The sequence below is a fragment of the Hypomesus nipponensis genome, chromosome 14 (genome assembly GCF_054491055.1).
Source record: "Hypomesus nipponensis isolate SF chromosome 14, ASM5449105v1, whole genome shotgun sequence".
In the NCBI taxonomy this organism is placed as follows: Eukaryota; Metazoa; Chordata; class Actinopteri; order Osmeriformes; family Osmeridae; genus Hypomesus; species Hypomesus nipponensis.
In genome coordinates, this window is record NC_140374.1 from 19764898 (window position 1) to 19787206 (window position 22309).

Below are 22309 nucleotides of genomic sequence, written 5' to 3' on the forward strand. Positions count from 1 at the left end.
ACCTATGCAGGCTTGCGCTGTCCCAAGAGTTGTTTAACTATGAGCTACTTTCTATGCGATACATCAAAAGGACCCGTAATTTATTACCGCTAAGCTTTTTCGCGTCATTTTCGTGGTATTCCAGTGCTAGAATAAAAATCCCTCTAAATCCCTACACAATCGCTCCTGCGCACAGGAAGTGTATTCAGAAACGAAACCTTTTTCAGTTGCTCAGTCTGGTAATATCTATGGGTAATATTGTCCTTAACGTCCTAGGAAACACATTGAGGTGCGCACGCGCATCCCTCTGCATCCCACTGATAAAATGGTACCTGCCATGGATAATCGAACGCTCACGTGAAGCAACTGGAAGAATGTGTCCCACTTTACTACAGTGCCCTCCAGCAAATATTCCACTATGATGGAAAACTGCCAAAACACTTTACATCTTAAATGGTGTAGGCGTAGTCATCATCGATCAATTGTAAGTAAAACTGCCATGTAGCTTGTTGAAAATAAATCAATGCAAGTCAACATTGAAGTTATCTGGTTTGCAAAGGGAAACTGACTTGAAACGGTATATTCTTCTAAACCAAACCCACACAGCGTAGACTTAAACAGGTAGGAAGGCTACAGCCCGATATAATTATTCTCTGAATCATAAGAGATCTTTCCCACCACTCCTTATATAGTTCTACTGTGCCTTCTACAGTACTGAGCACCATCCTGGTTACAAGCCATGGTTACATCACAGCAATGACTCATCATTAGGATTTATGGAGATTACCCAAACCTATATGCATGAAGACAGATATCTTTTGAGGGGGATTTTGCAGTAGAAAAAATACTGTACTTTTATAGCGCACAGATGGAACGCTCTTGAAAATTGTTTGTAGAGGGCAAAGAAATAAAGCAGTTCAAAACCACATTTAGTGGTTTAGTGTTTGTTCATACCACAACAATCATCGTTTTTACTTGACAATATGTCCTCAGTTTCAGGGACCTAATTTCTGGTTGTGGTCTGCAGGTGATTCATAAAATTGTTGTTATTGCATGTTTGTTGTTGGCCTAATTTATATCACAACTGTTGAGGAGTCCTTTATAATCCCCCATAATAAAACACATTTATTGAAGTGGTTGAGGGGGGGATTGCTCCGGGAGGCAGTACTCAGAATGAAAGGCCAACTTTAGATCAAACACAATCTCTCACATCCTTAATCCATATTTTTGTGTACATGCCAGACATTTTAATTTTAATCATAATATAATCTATTTTAAAGGAATGTGTACAATCATTCCCAGCGTAGTTTAGCCTATTGGGCAAATTAAGTATGAGCATGTTATCCTTATTCAAGGATGCTAGATTATTACTTTTAGGTTGTCAGCTCTTAAAATTAATTATCCTAATTATATACACAGGTCATTTTGATATTAGTTCTTGCGACAAGTGCATATTTGGCCACATGAGGGCGCCGCAAGCTTAGTTTTGATGACTTTTTTTACATTTACAGAAACATTTGAGTTTTTCAGTCACCTTTCTAACATGATTGTGAGCTTCTTGTCTGTGGTTTTTAGTGTGAATAGTCTTTAGTTTGATGCAGTATTAACACGCTTTTGGGCACAAGTCAATAGAATATATAGTGACACCACAGTATCCATTGCTTTGTAGAGAAGGCACACATGCTGATATAATCTTGTTTTATGAGACATGCTCAGGACACATAACTTTTCTGAAGCGTAGTTGATTGATGTAGTCTTCTTGGGTACGATGCTACAAGCCTGACACTTCTGCATTTGGGGAACTTCTCCCATTCTCCCATTTACATTTTACATTTTAGTCAATAAGCAGACAGTCTTATCCAGAGCGACTTACAGTAAGTACAGGGACATTCCCCCAGAGGCAAGTAGGGTGACGTGCCTTGCCCAGGGAGAGAACATCATTTGGCACAGCCGGGAATCAGTGACACAGTTTGTTCCGAGTTCCCATCAGTGGTCTGTCTAGACTGGACACTCACGACATGTCACCAGGTGGAAAGTGAACACGGTTTTCAGCGTGAGGTCCTGTGTGATTTGGAGTATGAGCACATCAAGGAATTTTTTGTACTTTTCTATGTTCATCCTCAATCTAGCCTCAGTCCTGATTGACCTGCCAGTCTTGACCATAATCTGTCAGCTCCAATAGTCTTGGTCTCATTTGACCAAATAATCTTGATTCTTCTGGTCTGAGACTCCTTTAGGTGTGTTGTGGCAAACTTCCAGCGTTCTGACGTCCTTCTTCTAGCGGGTTCATTGTTTGTTGATTGATGAAGAAAAAAATATGTGTAAAAAGATCAAACTCCCAGGTCACCTTGGAGGGACGCCATGTGCCCAGCAGGCAAAGCCCAGACTTACCGAGCTCCAGTCTTCCATCAGAATGTGGATAAGACTCATTATACACACTTGAAGCAAGTTTGGTTAATTAGCTGAGAACCATATAATGTCAGAGGATTCTAGTTGGGGGGGAGAGAGAAGTGACTGGAAGAAGTGTGACAGGACAGATATTAGTTAGTATGGAGGAAGTTGTGGATTATTTTCTTTTTTGTCCATCGACCCCAATTTAGGTTCCCTTGCCACAGGTCCTGGGAGAAGGACTGGTTCCATCATCTTCTTCAAGAAATAAACAAGCCAATTTGTGAGATTCTGCCTGGACAGTAGATTTGTTCCTGTTATCTGTTACAAAAGACAAAATATTGAATACAAGTTCTTTAGGAATGTACTGTATATTAGGCCTACATGCTTGGTTACTTTTGGTCATTCTATTGGATTCAAAGCTGCAGTTTTACAAATGTTCAACAGGGGGCAAAACAAGATCGTTTTGGACAGAAGTAAACCTCTACAACAGTGATTCTCAACCCTTGCACCCTTGCAAAATGTGTAAGCAAATTCTTACACTTTTCAAAATACATTTTGTAGTGAATGCGAACTGTTGGAGCAGCTGAATTCTGTTCTATTTGAATTTCTGAAGTTTTTGTTATTGAATTTTGGGGATCTGAATTTCCGAAACGTGGGGAAGGGGAGGGGAAGGGAAGGGAAGGGAAGGGAAGGGAAGGGAGGGGAGGGGAGGGGAGGGGAGGGGAGGGGAGGGGAGGGGAGGGGAGGGGAGGGGAGGGGAGGGGAGGGGAGGGGAAGGTGGAGGGGGAGGAGGAGGAGGAGGAGGAGGGGGAGGAGGAGGAGGAGGGGGAGGGGGAGGAGGGGGAGGAGGAGGAGGGGGAGGAGGAGGAGGAGGAGGAGGGGGAGGAGGAGGAGGGACGAGGAGGAGGAGGTACTGGTGGGAATTTGGAGAGATAGAATGGTTGGTAGGATGAGAGAGATTTGGGGGTGCTTCTTCAATGCATTTAGGATAAAAAGACAGCCAGTTAACACTATGCTTGGCAGTACTGTGTGTTTGTGTGTGTGTGTGTGAGAGAGAGAGAGAGAGAGAGAGAGAGAGAGAGAGAGAGAGAGAGAGAGACCAAAAGAGTGCCAAAAAGAGAATGGCTGTGTGTGTAGAGATAAGGATAGGTCGTAGGGAGGTTCTCTTGTGTGTTTGGGTCTGCGTACACTGTGTGTTTGTGTATGTGTGCGTGTTTGTTTAGTTGTGTTTGTGTGTGTTTGAATGAGAATACTGCTGTGTGCTCATGTGTGTTTGTATAATTGTGCTCATACTGGATGTGTATGTGTGTGTGTGTGAAGGGGTTGTGGCTGGTTTGTTGATTGGGGATTTGGGCCTGTTCAGCCCTCTTTGAAATGTCAGCCTTCGATGGCGCCACTCTGGACGAGGCTCTCCTATTCCTCTCTTCCTCTCTCTTTCTCTCCCTTCCTCTCTCTCTCTTTCTGTCCCTTCCTCTTTCTTTCTCTCTTTTCCTCTCTCTTACTCTCTCTTCCTCTCTCTCCCTCTCTCGTCCTCTCTCTTCCTCTCGTTCTCGTTCACTATCCCTTTCTCACACCCCATCTCTCTCTCTTACCATCACTCCCTCCAATACTCCGCCTCCTCTCTCTCTCTCTCTCTCTCTCTCTCTCTCTCTCTCTCTCTCTCTCTCTCTCTCTCTCTCTCTCTCTCTCTCTCTCTCTCTCTCTCTCTCTCTCTCTCTCTCTCTCTCTCTCTCTCTCTCTCTCTCCCTCTCTCTGTCTTTCTCTCTCTCTCTCTCTCTCTCTCTCTCTCTCTCTCTCTCTCTCTCTCTCTCTCTCTCTCTCTCTCTCTCTCTCTCTCTCTCTCTCTCTCTCTCTCTCTCTCTCTCTCTCTCTCTCTCTCTCTCTCTCTCTCTCTCTCTCTCTCTCTCTCTCTCTCTCTCTCTCTCTCTCTCTCTCTCTCTCTCTCTCTCTCTCTCTCTCTCTCTGTCTCTCTCAGCCCAGATGCCCTTTCTTCTTCTCTGAGAGCCGAGTGTTTGTGTGAAAGTTCTTTCTTGTTTTTTCTCCATCCCTGCTGTTGTATGCTAACTACTTTTTTCAAGCTGCTAAAAGTGTCTCTTATCTCTCCCGGGCTGGGAATGGTGCCTGTTTGTGATCTGGTAGTTGGCAGACTCTAATGGGCCTTGTGAGACTCCCTCTCTGCTGGGTTGTGCTCTGTGATGGCAGAGCGACCGGCTTTGGCCTTTTGTTGATTAACGTTTCTCCAACAAGCAGCTCTGGACATGAAATCTCCCCTCTGGTCCGTTCAATAGGACAGGCTGTTCGGATGGATTGACAGTGAGCGAGCTCTTGTTATCGCTGCCAGATAATAAACAACTTCACATGAAAGGAAACATCACAGTATAATGATGACGAGGGATGTGTTTACACCAAATGCTGAGGTCTCATCTTACAGGGGTTTTACCTCATCAAGAATCTAATGAATCTTGATATCAATTCCGGCCTTACCTGCCTGCCTGTCTGCCTGCCTGCCTGTCTCCCTGCCTGTCTCTCTGTCTCTCTGCCTGCCTGTCTGTCTGTCTGCCTGCATGCCTTGTTCTGGGTTGATGAAAAGTTTCCGGAATCCGGGTGGAAGTTCTGGCTGCTTTGTGGTAGACACACAAGGGCCGCTCTCTGGTGATCAATTTAGCATCACAATGCCTCACCCCTCACTGTCAGGCCTTGTTTTATGTATTTTCATTGTAATTAGCTGTATTTGAGTATTTTCCAAAAGCCCCCCCCCCACCCCTTCTGCCCCCCCCTCCCCACGCCTTTCATCCGTAACTGCGGATCAAACCGGACCGCTGCCAACAGTTTGGTGGAGTACTGCCCTGCCAAAGCCGCAGAGAGTAAATACCCAGGCAGTAAACAAAAGATAAAATGTCCAAATGAAAGCCGGTGGTGGGGGGGGGGGGGGTTTGCAAAACCAACACAATGAACCATGGATGCTTGATGTGGGCTGGATGCTGTGCTGCCCTGCGTGCTCACAGGCTTTCAGGATGACAGAGTCGCTTCGTCTTGCTCCGGCTGAGCACAAATCTGCCATGTTGGTTTTGTGACCATGCCCTCTGCTGGAATTTGATTTGGTGTGGTGGACTGAAAAGGATGCTACGTCCTATGCACAGGCAGGATAGTCTCCTTGTTCAAAGTTATCTGGGGATGGGTATAGCTCTGTGGTAAAGGGTGACGAGGTCATGGGATCAAATCCCCCACCCACCCCCCCTCGTGCATCGTTTTGAAATGTAGTTAGTACTAGACCTCTACTTAGACAAATGTAAATTGAGGAAAAGCAGAGCTCATTATCCTGGAAAGTGACAGGGTTTACTGAAAGGGAGGAGGTTATCCACAGTTTTAGCTCCAGTGTTGGTCTCTTTGGGAGAGGAAGAAGCCAGACCTCCTGTCTCGCTCTCCCCAGCCCTAACCTCTGCTCTCAACACTGGGCTTATTTACTCCACTGTCATTACAGAGATAGTACACTCACATGTGTATGTGTTCATGTCTTTTTGTGAGTGTGTCTGTGTGAGTGTGTCTGTGTGTGTGTCTGTGTGTGTGAGTGTGTCTGTGTCTGTGTGTGTGTGTGAGTGTGTCTGTGTGTGTGTGTGTGTGTGTGAGTGTGTCTGTGTGTGTCTGTGTGTGTGTGTGTGTGTCTGTGTGTGTGTGTGCGTGAGTGTGTGTGTGTGTGTGTCTGTGTGTGTGTGTGTGTCTGTGTGTGTGTGTGTGTCTGTGTGTGTGAGTGTGTCTGTGTGTGTGAGTGTGTCTGTGTGTGTGTGTCTGTGTGTGTGTGTCTGTGTGTGTGTGTGTGTGTGTCTGTGTGTGTCTGTGTGTGTGTGTGTGTGTCTGTGTGTGTGCGTGAGTGTGTGTGTGTGTGTGTGTGTGAGAGTGTGTGTGTCTGTGTGTGTGTGTGTGTGTGTGTGTGTGTCTGTGTGTGTGAGTGTGTCTGTGTGTGTGTGTGTGTGTCTGTGTGTGTGTGTGTGTGTGTCTGTGTGTGTGTGTGTGTGTGTGTGTGTGTGTCTGTGTGTGTGTGTGTGTGTCTGTGTGTGTGTGTCTGTGTGTGTGTGTGTGTCTGTGTGTGTCTGTGTGTGTGTGTCTGTGTGTGTGTTTGTGTTGTACAACATGTAGAGATATTTAGGGGACATGTCAGAGTTTTAATCTTCATGTTGGGATCAACACCACACATAGAGTAGTGTATGGACTTCATTGTGGATGTGTATTCAAAAAAACACCAAAAAGCTCTCAAATGATTGTTTGTTTTCTGTTAATATCTATTACATATCATTAACTCAATTGCAAATAATGCTCTTTGGTTTGTCTTTTTTAGGAATTATTAGAAATGTCTCTTACCACATAGAAATCCAACATATTTGTACTAGAAATTTTGCTGCATTTCTTTGTAGATTTTGTGGACTGTTTGGAGCATTTGAATCCTCCTGCTGTAGCTGTGTGCCTTTGTGTGTGTTTTGTTTTCTTTATCCTCTCTTCTTTTGAAAGTTTCAAACATCACCCAAGGCTTCAGCTTTCTGCTTGTCTCTCTTGTCCCAGTTTAGAAGCTCAAAGCTCACCTCCCTGTGGAGGTCATGTCCAACTCTCTCTCTCTCTCTCTCTCTCTCCCTCTCTTTCTCTCTCTCTCTCTGTCTCTCTCTCTCTCTCTCTCTCTGTCTCTCTCTCTCTCTCTCTCTCTCTCTCTCTCTCTCTCTCTCTCTCTCTCTCTCTCTGTCTCTCTCTCTTCCCTGAAGCGCTGACTGCCATTTCAGACAGAGGTTTGCGACTGATTCAGTTCACTTTGGCAGAGTGAGAAATTTGAAATGGCACAGAAAATACCAACAACATTCATCTAACGGGACAGCAGGTTCCCTAAAATGTAACCTTTGAAGTGATTTCTCACTAGCGTGCCTGAAAACTTCACCTGAGTATTACGTGCTGGATATTGAAGGTTGGTTGAGTCATATTTCCCTTAGTGAAAACTAGACATCGAGGATGATTTTAACTGCATGTCTCTCCAAGCACCACTAGGTGGCAGAGTGGCCCTGATCACACTGATTCCCATTCTCTTCACATAGCAACAGCATTGTGCACTGCCAGTATAAAATCATACCGGATTCTGGATGCATACCCACAGATCTTTGCTGAATGCTGACTGGAAGGGCTACAAACCTATGTACAGTCTGTATTGACCACAATGTGCGCCAGGTTTCTATTGGGGACGGGCTATAGGTTTCATTCCCACCACCTTGAGAGATGTGTTAGTGTGTGAGCCGTGCTAGTGAACAGGCAATGAGTTTGTCCCTGAAAATACATACCGGGAGATTGATCAGGGCACGGTTTTCTTAGTGTGTTTTGGGGATCGATCTGGTGTGTTGATTTTGCCATCGGAGTGTGCAAGTGCTCTGATTGTGGAATGCAATCTACAAATGAACCATATGGAGTGTGAGAATGGGTACACAGTGTGTGCTGAGACTGGAGTGTGTGTAGTGTGTGTTTGTGTGTGTGTGTGAGTGTGTGTGTGTGTGTGTGAGAGTGTGAGTGTGTGTGTGTGTGTGTGTGTGTGTGTGTGTGAGAGAGAGAGTCTGTGTGAGTCTGCGTTCCAGCTCAATCTGTGTCGTTCCACTCATCAAATCTTACAAAGAAAGTCTGGCTGATTGGTCAGTCTGCTTATCTGGAATAGCACCCTAACGCCCCCCCTCCTCCTCCTCCTCGCCCTCGCTGTTTGTGCCAGCCTTGCCATTCCCCCACCCCCTCCCCACACACACGCTTTTTTCCTGAGTCCTCGGGAAAGCCAAAGAATGCCACAGGCCTCCAGATTCCTCCACAAAGAATAGATTGTCCTCCGTGGGTCCTGTTTTATGGGAACAAATATACCCAGAGGAGGCTGAGCGTGGTGGGGAGAGGTGTTGTGTGAGGAGTGGCCGTGGTTCTGGAGTGGTAGGAGGCTGATGGGGCCTGTGGTGGGCTGGGGCAGCGTTTGCTGTGCGTAACTGAATGAGAGCAGAGAACCAGGGGCCAGCCAGCTGTGTACACCCAGGGACAAAGCCTGCATCTGGGGGAGAAATGTTGCACGGTCGCACTGGGTCAAAACCCACCTCCAACTGCGCTAAACCATATTAACGTGGTGGCTCCCTATCTCTTCCCTCCCTTCCTCCCTCTGTCCCTTCTCCTGCCGTCCTTCTCACTGACCCTCTCTCCAAATATGTCCATCTATCACCCCCCTCCCTCTCTCTCTCTCTCTCTCTCTCTCTCTCTCTCTCTCTCTCTCTCTCTCTCAGCTCAATCACACCCCCACTGGCTCTCTTTTCTTAGCAAACCTTTCCCTCATCCATTATTGAGGCTTGTTTTTTTTCCCCGAGTCTCAGAATAAAGAAGGAGAAAGGATCTTTTGAATTTTTAATATCGCGCATGAAATATGGATCATCAGTCATTCTTGACTGTACAAACTGGTAAACTTTTAGCAGGACACAACACTGGAAGTCACGAGATTATGCGCGAGGAAAGAAAAGGAGAGCGAGGGTTGGCGGTGAGCCATGATCTCAGAGATGAAGGGAAGAGGAAAGGTGGAGGGGGGCGGGATGGGCGAGAGACAAAAGAGGAAAAACATGGATGGATGGAGAGAGAGAGTGGTGGAGGGTTCTCGGCTGAGCTGGGAAGGGAACCGTTGTTGACCAGCAGTGTCAGGAACCGGGAGCAGGAGAGAGAGAGGTCCCACATGGAGACTCTGAGAGAGAGAAAACAAAGAGAAGAAAAAAAGGGAGAGATTGAGCGAGACGAATTGACCATAAGGGAGAGGGCAGGAGGAGAGAGGATGTGATATTGCAGTCGCTGAATACCTGTCCAGACTCATTGGAATTCCAAAGCTTCTGGTAGTGTGCATCGCCTCCTGGGCTGGGGGTGAGTTTGTTATGTGCTCGGAGAACCCACCAGAGTTCACCATCCCCCCTCCTTCAGTGGAGCACAGCGCTACCTGTTTGCACTTCAAACAGCTGTCGGGTCAAGGTCGGCCCTGTGAAACAATAAGGACCCTGGCCACTCACTGCTGTCACTCTTGTCTGTTTCGGAACACACAAGGAAGGAAAACAAGAAGCTTCTGAGCAAGTCACGCTGGTACTGACACAGGTGGTGTGTGTGAACGTGTGTGTTTTTGCTCATCAGGTTTTAGCGCATGCTTGCGAGTGGGAAACCTGCTGTTGTATGGATGTGAGGTGTGTGTGTGTAGGGTAGAGGGGGGTGGAAAAGAAGGGGGAGAGTGTGTGTGTGTGTGTGTGTGTATCTTCTGATTTCCACCTCTCCCCATGGGATGTAATTCATGTCTCCGCAGGATGCAAAGTGCTGTAGCATATTTACATGATAACCGTTAAGCGGCGTGTGTCGAGAGACGAGTGAGGCCGGGCGTGGCAGCAGGAGCTGGGGGGGGGGGGGCTGGGGGGGGGGGGGGGCTGGGGGAGCTGGGGGGGGGGGGGGCGGCTGGGGGAGCTGGGGGGGGGGGGGGCTGGGGGAGCGGGGGCTGGGGGAGCTGGGGGGGGGCTGGGCGAGCTGGGGGGGGGGGGCTGGGGGAGCTGGGGGGGGGGGCTGGGGGAGCTGGGGGGGGGCGTGGAGACGATGCTTTCGTTCACGATTTCACAGTATAATGGGAAACGGTGCGTTCTGTTCCAGCTGCTATCAGACAGACGCCCACCTCAGTTACAAGACAGACCAGTCAGATGATTGTAAATACATCTCCTACCAACCCCCCCCCCCTCCCACACACACACACACACCTCCCCCTCAGTGCTCCTCCACACGTACGTGTGTGTGTGTGTGTGTGTGTGTGTGTGGGTGCTTGGGTGATGGGGATTGTATCCCTGCCCATACAAGCCAAGCCTGGAGCGTGTCATCTATATTTACACCCTCATATGAACTGTTTGTGTCTGCTCATTGGCCCTGCTGCTCTTACCTCATAAATACTACACCGTCAAATTGATTTAATGCTCTCGGCTCCTCCTCTGGAACGACCTTGCGGTTCCCCAAATGGGAAGTTAGCGCACATGCACGGCCAAGGATGAATGAATGCATGAATGAATGCATGAATGAATGCATGAATGAATGCATGTATGACAGCAACAACAAAAAAAGAGCAAAAAATGTGTTTGGATCTCTTTTGGTGAACTGGTGGAAGATGGGTGATGGATGATGTTACTGTGCAGCTGTGTGTGTGTGTGTGTGTGTGCGTGTGTGTGTGTGTGTGTGCGTGTGTGTGTGTGTGTGTGTGTGAGAACATCCATGATGTAGCCTTTTAAAAACTGGAATTTATATTCCAGGATTTTATACGATGATGATCAGACTGTGTACTTCCATAGGGGCTCCATGCTCAGGTTTATAGCAGAGCGACTTGGAAGGCCTTGGCCTGTTCTCTCCATCCATCAGAGAGAGAAAAGAGAGATAGAGGGGACTGGGAGAGAGGAAGGGGGTGGGGTAGAGGGCAGCGATGGGGCAGGGAGGGGCTTCTGCTCCAGTTTACATGCATCAGATTGAAGGCTGAGTAGTGTGTCAGTGTGTGTGTATGTGTGTGTGTGTGTGTGTGTGTGTGGGTGAGTGGGGTTCTGTCCCAGACCTTGGCTGCCATGCTATGACAGTCAGAAGGTGGATCCATTAAAGTGAATCCCCCCCCCCCCTCCCCACCTCTCTGTGAACCCCACCAGGGGCCGAGAACATTCTACCAGCTCAGCAATGGGTGTGTATGTGTGTGTTTGTGTATGTCAAAGACAGAGAGAGAGAGAGAGAGAGAGGGGGGGGGGGGGGGAGTGGGTGCGGGAAGTTGAGGGCCAGCCTTACAAGGTAAATGTCACACACTCTTGAAAGACAGTGTGTTCCATCAGAGACTCCCCCCCCCCCTTCTCTCAACCCCCCTGACGGTTTCCCTCATGAAGGACATACCGCAGTGTAGATGAGTGGAAGGTACATAGAATCCATAGAGAAGATGTGTTTAAAAATACTGTGGCCCTGTTGTTGTTGTTGTTAATGTTGTTGTACCTGTTGTTGTTGAACTACCAGCCAACCAGTGCCGGTGTCAGGCGAGCCAGCTAACATGGCCGCCTCGCTATACTCTGGCGCTGTACAGAGCAGGTGTTTGATATGTGGGCTCTGTGTGTGCAGCTGCACTGTTCAGAACGTGTGGCCTGCAGCGGTGGACAGAAATAGGAGGAACAGCCTGTCAGCGAGCTGTGGAGAGAGAGAGAGAGAGAGAGAGAGAGAGAGAGAGAGAGAGAGAGAAAGAGAGAGAGAGAGAGAGAGAGAGAGGGGGGGAAGAGGTGGAGAGAAGGAGGGAGAGAAGGAGGGAGAGAAGGAGAGATTGAAAGTGAAAGAGAGTGAGGGAGAGCGAGAGCTGCGGGTTCAAATGTGGAGGAGGAGGAACTGCTCGAGCTATGCTGACGAAAGTGAGATTGTACTCACAGGAACTGGAGACATACCTCCACAACAACAGGAGGGAAAGAGCTGTAATCATATGGGACAAAGGTTACCCTTTTCTGTCTTCATTCAAAAGCTATTTAGCCTCCCCTCTCAGACAGGCAATGAAGTTCTAATAAGGAATTGATTTCCCCCCCCACTGGGGAGCGGTAGAGGAGGCGGTTGAGACTGTGACCTCTTCACCCCTGGAACTCATTCTAGGTGCGGTGGACAGACGGTCTTCGTCCCCAAGAAATCGATCCTCCGGAGATGCCTCCCCTCGGACGATTCCAGGGGGCCCAAATGTGTCATGAATGTGTCAACTGGAGCGCGGCTCGACCAGAGGCGACAGGACAGCCCCTCCCTCCCCTCACACGCACACCCTCCCGTCTGTCGGATGAGGAGGCAGGGCGCTATATTTCCCCCAATTCTGTGAAATGGTGCGGAAAACAGAGGAGGTGGGGGGCGGGAAGCTGGGGGGGGGGTGGGGGGGGGGGCGCCCATCGTTGTCTATCAATCCTGAGGCAGTGGCGGTGACCTCCTGTGAAACTTCATCTCCCATCTATCTGTCACTGAACGAGAGGAGAGATGGAGGAGGAAGGAGAGGGGGGGGGGCGTGGAGGGAACCAGCCGCTTACAAGCTCCTCTCCCCCACCCCCATTCTCTCCATGCATAATTCAGTGTTTCTCTCACACCAGCTTGCGCTATGGGCTCAGCTCCCCCAACCATGCACTGGGCCCACAGTCTGGAAATGTAAAACAAGTGTAGTCGGTTTCTTCATCTCCACGGACTCTCTCCATCTCCCATTCCACACACACAGAAAGACAGACACAGATCCACCAGGCTGAGACCAACGACCCCCCTCCCTCCCCCTCCCTCCCCCTCCCTCCCCTTCCCTCCCCCTCCCTCCCCCCCCCCCCCAGTAGAAGGCGCTGAAAATCAGTACTCTCATCCTTGTCAGGGACCCTGGCTGCGGAGCCTGGCACAGGAAGCGTGTCGGCATGGCTGTGGAGTGTCAGAGCGACACCAGAGCAGCCCAGGGTCCTGGTGGTGGTTAGTTTTACCGTGTCTTCTCCGTGGACACAGGCACTAGGCAGCTGCTCTAGTATGACCACACACGCACCTATTAAGTTCAGTCGGGGGAAAGTCAATGGGTTGTTTGGTTTGATTAAGGGTCAGGGTCAGGGAGAGGGTTAGCGTTCCGTTTAATCCTATAAAATAACCAGTTTCCCTTGTTCTTTCTGGGGAAGAAGCTTTGTTTATCACAGCGAAAATAGTGAGGAGATATTTCATTACAAAATGAACCACTGCTTCTCCCTCTGTATCAGGTCAGAGAGTCCCACCAGCGATGTGGAATATAATGAGAAGGTTTAATGGCTTGGTAAATAGCCTAGCGTAAATGATAGAGAAAGATGGATGGATGGAGGGTGTAAGGTCTGTGGTTACTGGCAGCTCTCCCGCTCTTCCTCCCACCATCACCATCATCATCTTCATGACCATGGAGCGGCTGCTGGCTCGTTAACACAGATATGATGAGCTTATCTCTCGGCTGCCACCCATTTGGAATTACTGTCTAATTGCATGGAAAGTTTCCACACACTGCCCCAGACGAATGCAGTTATATCACTCCATTCCCTCTACTTGATTCTCTCGTTCTTGCTTACTATCTCTCTCTCTCTCTCTCTCTCTCTCTCTCTCTCTCTCTTCTGTCTCTCGTGCTTTCGCTCTCTTTTGTTACTCTTTTTTCTCTTTCTATCTTCTCTGTACTTTCTAGATCCCTCTCTCTCTCACTCATCATCCCTCACTCCCTCTATTTTCTCTCTTATATCTGTCTCCTTTCTCCTCCCTCTCTCCCTGTGACGGAGGAAGGGATCAGCTTGTGAGGTAGGTTAATTACTGACGGGCTCTCGTTATTCATGTCTAATCACGCCAGTACGTTTATGGCGGATCGCTAAGCTGCAGCAGTGGGCTCCCCTCTCCTTTCAGAAATCCTTCTAATGTTCCTCTCTCCTTTTTGCCATCCGTTTATTACTGTCTTTGTCGTGTTCAACGTCCTTCAAGGCCTCTCTCCGCTCTGCTCAGTGCAACCCTTATGTAGGCTATAAGGGTGTGAGGTTTAGTATACAGAGATGAGAGATGCTGATACCTAACCAGAAGAATGATTTCGCCTCGACATCCTAATTAGAATGATTTCGCCTCGACATCCTAATGTATAATCTACGGCCGTGTCACAGCGAAATCAACTCCGATATCAAGTCTGTCTAACCTCATATGAAACGCGACAAGTCTCACAAGAATGTGTAGAAGCTTTCAGAATGTTAGTGTGACAACAATTTCTCTATATCCCGAATAAGGCAAGTCAGCTCGGCAGTTTAACAATTTAAGCTAGTTTCTGAAGCTAGGCAGAAGGCAACAAGAAAAAAACTAGAAACTTTTTTGTGTCGTGTTGTGTATGAAAAAACGTTTCAAATAACGTTTCGAAAGAAACAACTACAACTATTTTTGAGGGAAAAGCAGGTTTGTTTAATTGATGAGTACTTTAATGAAGACTCTACTATACTCTACTGTACTCTAGCCTATAGCTGGTTCTCTGCTCTAGGTTTCTCTGTTCTCTCCCCTCATACCTTTCCTCTCCATAGCCACGGCATAGCGGCCTGGGCGGGACTTGGTCGTTAGCATTGTTAGCATCATTAGCGTCTTGCCTAATTAAACTCATTTACAGACAGCGCTAATCTCCCGAGGTGACCTTGATTTTGCGCCTGGGGAATGTTTCTTCCCTCGCAGCCCGGTGGGCCAGTCCACTCCACGGTCGGCAATGCGGAGTCAAGACCCCATGTTTGGCCATAAAAGAGCACACTTCATTAGTCATAATTATTGTCCCTGCCATGGACTGAGTCTCTGGGGACAATCTCTCAGCACCAGACTATAGACATGGAGCAGAAGTGCTGAAAGAAAGAGAGAGAGACAGAGAGAAAGACAAAGAGAGAGAGAGAGAGAGAGAAAGAGAGAGAGAAAAGAGGGAGAGTGAGAGTGAGAGTGAGACAGATAGAAGAGTAGTGCTCAATTCTTTCTCGATTTTCTCATCCACCCCTCCCTCCCTATCTCTGCTCTTTGTCTTAATGCTTATCATAGATCAGACTCACTGCTGGTGGTGAACGGAGAGATAGTAAATCTGGGCAAGTTGTGCAGGACGTAGCAAATGCACTCGGGTGGTGGTGTGTGTGTGTGTAAGGGTGTGTGTGTGTTCGTGTGTGTAAGGTGGCACTTGTTGGCTTGTTGTTGGAGTGATGGATTAATTAGGCATGGCCTTGTGTATGTTTGTGTGGCTGTGTGGGAGTGTGTGTGTGTGTGTGTGTGTGTATAAGACCTCCCCCGGTACGAGGTCTCATCCCAGATCCCTGGCACCTCTTTAGGCTGCTTCCTCTCTGGGTGGTTCTATGTGTAAGCAGTTCTAAATATCTATATATTTCCTGATGCACTACATACAGCACTATTGACTTACTATAAACACAGTTTAACACAGTGACACACCAACATCCTGACACAGTGAGACACCGACATAGTGACACACCAACAACCTGACACAGTGACACACCAACACCCTGTCACACACAGGAATACACTGGTGGGGACCCGTGTAAAGACTGTGTGGGAAATATGTATTTTCTCTCTCTCTCTCTCTCTCTCTCTCTCTCTCTCTCTCTTTCTCTCCACAACTGTCTGCAACTGAGCTGAAAGGCAGATGCTTCCCTTAGGGATAGGGCTAGAGGAATAACGAGAGAGAAAGAGAGAAGGAGAGGGAGAGAGAGAGAAGGAGATGGAGTGGCAGAAGAGAGAGCGAGTAGGATAAAGGGAATGAGTAAGAGAGGGAGAGCGTAGGAGAGCGAGCGGGCGAGCGAGGAGAAAGGGCAAGGATTGAGAATAGAACACGATTATCAGGCAACACAAAAAAAAACACCACCACTCAGTTGAAACACGAAGAACAATTCTAAATGTCACATATTGGAGGATAAAGATGTGTTGAGCTGGCGGGGCACATCGTGGGATATGTTCCGTTGTTGATGCAACGTCAAAATAATTCGATTTGGGGATTTCTTTAACTTAACAGAGGTTTCGTGGTGATGATCAAAATAATAGCTGGAGCCAATGATTGACATACACATTTGTGTGAGGATAGACAAAGAGAGTTGTCTGTATGAATGGGCATTTAGAGGAGATGGAGTGAGGGATGACAGCTGAAATCAGGAGTGTAAGGACAGGGGGGGATGAATGGAGGAGAGGCAGAAACACAGAGAGGATGGGGGGAGGTGTGCGGGTCAGTTGGGCCCATATTGTAGTGGGATGGGACTGTCTTGTGACCCCGTGACCTGTTGTAGGGACACTGGAACTGTTTGTTTGGCTCTAGGGCACACAGTGGTGTGTGAGTGTGAGTGTGTGTGTGCGTGCTTGTGTATGTGTGTGAGACTGTGTATGTATATCTATGTGAGTGTGTATATGTGTGTTTGTGCGCATATCTGTTTGTGTGTTCTCTCTGTGTGTGTGTGTGTATCTGTGTTAATTGTTGACTCCAGTAATTGTCATAGTTGTAGCAGGTGTGTGCTAGACCCTCGTTGTCATGGCCATACTCTACTGAAGCGTGCAGTGTCCTTGGTACCTGAAATAAGTGGCTAGAATAGATCCAGACATTGTAGAATGTTGGAAGTAATATTGCAGTAGACAAATTCCATCTGCTGCAATCCTGTGAGTTTCTATAATGTATGGTGTATGTGGTGCTTTGTTTTGAGAATTCGGTTTGGGGGATTTTTTTCTATTGTTGACATCTTTTTGAGTGTGAAAATGTGTGTGTGCTTGTGTGTTTTTGTGTGGTCCTGTCTTTGTGTGTTGCTCCCCCAATGGATCAATGTTAATGAAGCAGTGCCTCACATTCAATTGACTGCAATTTAAATGTGTGTGTGTGTCTGTGTGTGTGCTAACCCTACATGGCCTAATGACCCATGTGATTAAAGCCAAAGGTCTCTCTCTCTCACATACCCTGTCTCTCTCTCTCTGTCTCTCTCTCTCTCTCTCTCTCTCTCTCTCTCTCTCTCTCTCTCTCTCTCTCTCTCTCTCTCTCTCTCTCTCTCTCACATACCCTATCTCTCTGTCTCTGTCTCTGTCTCTCTCTCTCTCTCTCTCTCTCTCTCTCTCTCTCTCTCTCTCTCTCTCTCTCTCTGTCTCTCTGTCTCTCTGTCTCTCTCTCTCTCTTTCTCTCTCTCTCTCTCAGTCGGTGATGTTATTTGTGTGACTCTGAGTCTTTTGGCCGGAAGTCAACATGGACTCAGTCGGTGTGATGGCTGTGCCTCATGGTGTCCAGTTTAATCTCTGTGTGCTTGAGCCAGTGCAGGGCAGGGTGCTCGGCCATCTGTGAGGACGTCACACGCCAAAACCACCAGCATCCACTCTCTCTGTCACACACACACGCACCAGCATGTAGACACAGGTTACCTCTACTTATTAGCCCAACGCAGGCTTTGGCTGAGGCCAGGGCGCGGGCTTGGATTGGGGTCGGGACGGGGAATTTAATTTGAACTCCTTTCAGCCCCCTGATTAGTGACTGTCTCCACACAGGCTTTAAATGAGAGTATGCTGTGTTGTCTCCCCCTGGACCAAACAGGCCTCCCCTTAAGCCTCCCTGACACCCAGACAACTCTAATTGGTTCCCCTTGTAACAGCACCACAGTTCAATGTAATGACCCATGAATATCAAACAAGGCCAATTGAATGAGTTACTGTACATCTGTCCGTCCTCCAGCTGCCTCCCCCTCCCCCCGACCTGTGCCTCTGGAGCCCGTCTGATGGACAGGTGTCAGGGTCAGGTCAGGCTGGTGCGCAGGATATGGCTGGGGAACCACACTGTATCCTGGGAGCGATAGGGAAAGAGAGAGGCAGAGGAAGGAGAAAGACGTCTCCCCTGTCTCAGAACAGAAGAGTAATGGATAAGGAGAGGGGGGGAGAGAGAAAGAGAGAGAGAGAGAGAGAGAGAGAGAGAGAGAGAGAGAGAGAGAAAGAGAGAGAAAGAGAGAGAGAGGTGGAGAAAGAGAGTGTGAGGGAGAGAGAGATGGGGGTGCTGGGAAGGGAAGGCTGGTCTTTGTGCTTCCTCCAGATGAAGCCTTGATCATCACCATCAGGGACACTGGGAGTGGAGGAGGAGAGAGGGAGAGAGAAAGGGAGAGGGATGAAGGAGTGAGAGAGGGTAGCAGGGTGTGAAGCTACTGGTTTAAAATGAAATTTCACTTCTTTATTTATTTAGCTGAACTCATAGCTCAAGGCTATCTGCTTGCTTTGTGTTGTATGTTTTCTGGCCTCACTGCCCCCTCCCCCTCGCCTCTTCATCCATGTGTTGTTGATGTGTGTGAGCGAGTGTGTGTGAGCGAGTGTGTGTGTGTGAGAAAGAGAGAGCCTGTGTATGTGTATTTGCGGGCGCGAGCATGTATGTTAGTGTGCCCTCGCGCCGCGGTGCTTAGTTCATGTTGCCCGTGGTTTACGAGTGGGTGTACGTGTTGTATGTAAGCATGCGTCATTCAATGCTGTGTGCTGTAATTGCATGTGTGCGTGTGCACGTATGTGTGTGTGCAGCCTTGTATGAGCGAGAGCCTGGGCTGGTGCCTTGGGAATCAATGGCATCTTTTGGGAAGGATCGGTTCTATTCTGTGGGTGCCAGACACGCTGTGCCTGAATCTGCACACAAAACACCCAGTGAAAACACAACCACTCCCTGTCTGTTGCTCTGCACAATGCCTCACAGCAACCCAGGCCCCAGGACACAGCAGACAGGAGAGGTTTTTTAATGTTTTCCTTCACTGTCAACAAAACTCTGGCGAGGCTGGTAGACAGTCGAGGCTCCGCAGTTGCGATTTAAAGCACATTTCTCTTGTTAGTAGTTGCATTTCCAATCCTTTTCATGTGAGTAATTGCATTGAGAACGGGGCTGGCGTGGTTGAAGTGAGGTTGTGTGGAGGAAGAGGAGGGGCTGGGAGTGTGGGGGTGTGGGGGTCATTTGTCCCCGTAAGACAGGAAACCAGCCTTGTGTCTGCGCCGCAGAGGAAACAAAACTCCCAGAGCCACAAACACAACGGTCATGGATGTTTCCCACGAACACAAAAACACATGTTTGCGAGGGGTATTTCCCCACATTTGGACCCTGGGTTCCACAGAGACACTGGAACTCTTGTTCCTCCGCTTCCCTCTCCGTCCTCCTCCGCCCCCAAACGACCCGGGCCCCCTCCGTCATGCGGCCATGGAGTGTGATGGATGAATGGGGTGTGGATGGGGGTGTGGATGGGGGTGCGGCTGGTGTCAAACCACTCAACACTCTCTCTGTCTCCTGACGCCGGGTTTTTGAGCGTCGAGGCCCAACTGTCTGTCTGGTGACACTTCTTCTGTCTCTCTTTCCTTTTCCAAGTAAATTCACAGTTCCGTCTTCCCTTCAGGCATGCCGTACAAAAGCCCTATCTGCCCAGTGTGGAAGAACAGGCGGTAGGTTCCGGGCCTCCACTCACGCGAAAGCCTGCCGCGAGCAAGCGCTGAGCGCCATACTCCCAACTCAATAAGAGCTATGACTCACAGCTGCTGAAAAATGTATCACTTCTAAATGGAACCAGACATCAGCTCTCTCTGTCTTTCCCTCTCCCTCTTTCTCATCACTCTCGTTTTCGCATCTCCCGCTCTCTCTCTCTTTTCTGTCTGCCTGTCTCTCTCTTTCTATCATATGTTTCTGTTTTCTATTTTTTGTCTTCTCTTTTGTCTTCTCTCGCTCTTTTTTTTGTCTCCCGCCATTTCTCTCCAACAAGTTTGACTAGATATCTTGGAAAAAGTGTGTGTTTGGGAATGTCTCTCTTTCTCTCTCTCTCTCTCTCTCTCTCTCTCTCTCTCTCTCTCTCTCTCTCTCTCTCTCTCTCTCTCTCTCTCTCTCTCTCTCTCTCTCTCTCGTCTGTTCCCATCGGTTGTGTCTGCTGCGCGGTGGAGTCTCTGACACCAGAGCCTCAGCCGGAGAGAACACGGGCCTCGCGAGGCCGCTTCAGGCAGGACCGGAGAAACAGCTCAACTCTTGACTTTGGAACATTAGAACATCTGAACATGCATTCCCCCAGCACACTCAGGACTCCATCACCATGTCTGCTTCGCTCTTCTTTTCACGGCCACCCCCCCCCCCTTCACCCCGCAAGCCTCTCTTGGTAGTGTACCAAAACAAGAGGGGTCCAGCGTTCATACTCGGTCGATGCAGGCTTCCATCCCCCCATCCCTTTCTCCTCCTCCGACCTCCCTCCGCTGTCTCGGTGGAATGAAGTCAAGTCCATCAGAGAGCTGAATGTTATGTGGAGAATGTTGATCCTGCTGGGGTTAACTAGCCTTGGGAGGAAGAACAGGGGGTTGAAAGGGAGAAGGAGGGGGGAGAGAAGGAGGGGGGAGAGAAGGAGGGGGAAGAGGGAGGGCTGTTTAAGCAGGAGGATCCAGCCTGGTGGGGCCCATAAAGACCCCGGGAAGGGCCTCATGTGTTAGGGAGAAGTGTCTGCCTGGCCACCCCCAGCCGCCAGCCCTCTACCCCCAGCCCTCTACCCCCAGCCCTCTGCCTCCAGCCCTCTGCCTCCAGTCCTATCTCCAGGCCCCTCGCCACCCCTGACACTCCTAATCCTGGATCTGGATGAGGGTAGGGTGGTCTGGCTCCTAGAGGGTCTGGGTATCATCCAGGCACCTGCTCCAACACCCAGACCTCCATCAGCGATGGCTCCCCTCTCCCCTCCCAGCGGCCGAAGTGGCTGGGATTCAACTGATTAGATAAACATTGTTTTCTGCTGGGTTTCTATTAACCATCCAACCTGCTGTAGAGCAGGAGAACACTAGTAGGAGTGTCAGAATGTAAAACAAGTTGATTTGTCTGACTGTAACGTTGTTTTCCAAAGGAATTGGAGAGGAGAGTGAAGACAGTCAGTTTAAGCCTTGTGAAGGCGGACGGTTCCATCAGGGTTTCAAGTCCTCTTGCGGGAAGCGGCACCTCAGTGTTGAGTTTGTGTGTGTTGAGTGTGTGTGTGTGTTTGTTATTATGTTGCATGGCTGCTGTCTCTGTCAGTGGATCTATGTGAAGGGCACGGATGTTGCTGGTGATCTTGGTGGGTATTATTTACACATCTACCCATTCCATCACCCCCACCACTACCACCACCACCACCCTACTCTTTTAGGGGGAGACAGAGACTGGGGCCTTTCATGGGGCTAATTGGAGTGTGTGAGTCATCAAAGCTGAAGTGCTCCCTCGGGGCCCTCTCTTTCTCTCCCTCTCTTCTCTCCCTCCCTCCATCTCTCTCCATCTCCCCCTTCGACACCCTCGGTTTTATTATCATTTGCCATATCGAGTAAACAACCTGTTAGTCTAAATTAGTGTCCCATGAGTGATGAAGCAGACAGCTCCCGCCCCCCCCCCCTTCCTCTTCCTTGGCCTCTCCTTGTCTCTCCGTCTCTCTCACTCCCTGTATCCTTGTGAGCTTTTCCCCCCTCTTTTGTGGTTCCTTCTGTTCTGCCTGGTTTGCCTCTATTCTGCCTGGTTTGGCACGGAGCCCTTTGAAAGAAAGTGGTGCTGGTGATGGTGGTGATCTGTGTGTGTGTGTGTGCGGGGGGGGGGGGGGGGGGGGGGGGGTGGAGTGTGTGTGTGGAGCGGGGATGGGGGGGTTGAAATGAAGATTGAAGCGGACAAAAAGCCCCGGCACAACCTTGAGGTGGAAATTAATAATGATAAAAATAATTACTGCCCCCTCCCCACTCCCCTCGCCCACCCCTCACCGACCTAGTTTTCATAATGGAGAACGATAGCCCCCAGTGTCCCTCTACGGTCTGTGTGTGTGCGTGTGTGTCTGTGTGGGTTTGTACGTCTGTCTGTTTATGTGTGTTTTGGTGTGCACGTATATGGGTGTGTGCACTTTTCTGTGTGTGTGTGTGTTAAGTGTGTGTGTGTGGAGGGGTGTACAACAGGGCTGTAGTGTGATGGGGATGGATGGAGGACAGGACCTACATGGAGCGTTCTGTTTGAAGGCCAGGCAGCTTAGGGAGGGGAGCAGCTGAAGTCCTCACACCACTGCAGCTAAAACAGACCCAGGTACAGGTAACAGACCCAGGTACAGGTAACAGACCCAGTTACAGGTAACAGACCCAGGTACAGGTAACAGACACAGTTACAGGTAACAGACCCAGGTACAGGTAACAGACCCAGGTACAGGTAACAGACCCAGGTACAGGTAACAGATGGCTCCACGCTGGCTCTCCCTCCTGCTCTACCACACCCTGAAGAACTTAGGGAGAGTTCTGGAGATGCTTGTCTGGACCAAAAATTCTCATGGCCTGCTGAAGTTTGGTGCTTAGCGGATTGTAATGTCTCTAGGCCTAGGTTGGGTTGTTTATGGTGTGCGTGCGTTTGTGTGTACGTGTCTGAATGTGCGTGTGTTTGCATGCGTGTGAGTGTGTGGGTGTGTATGCGTGTGTGTGT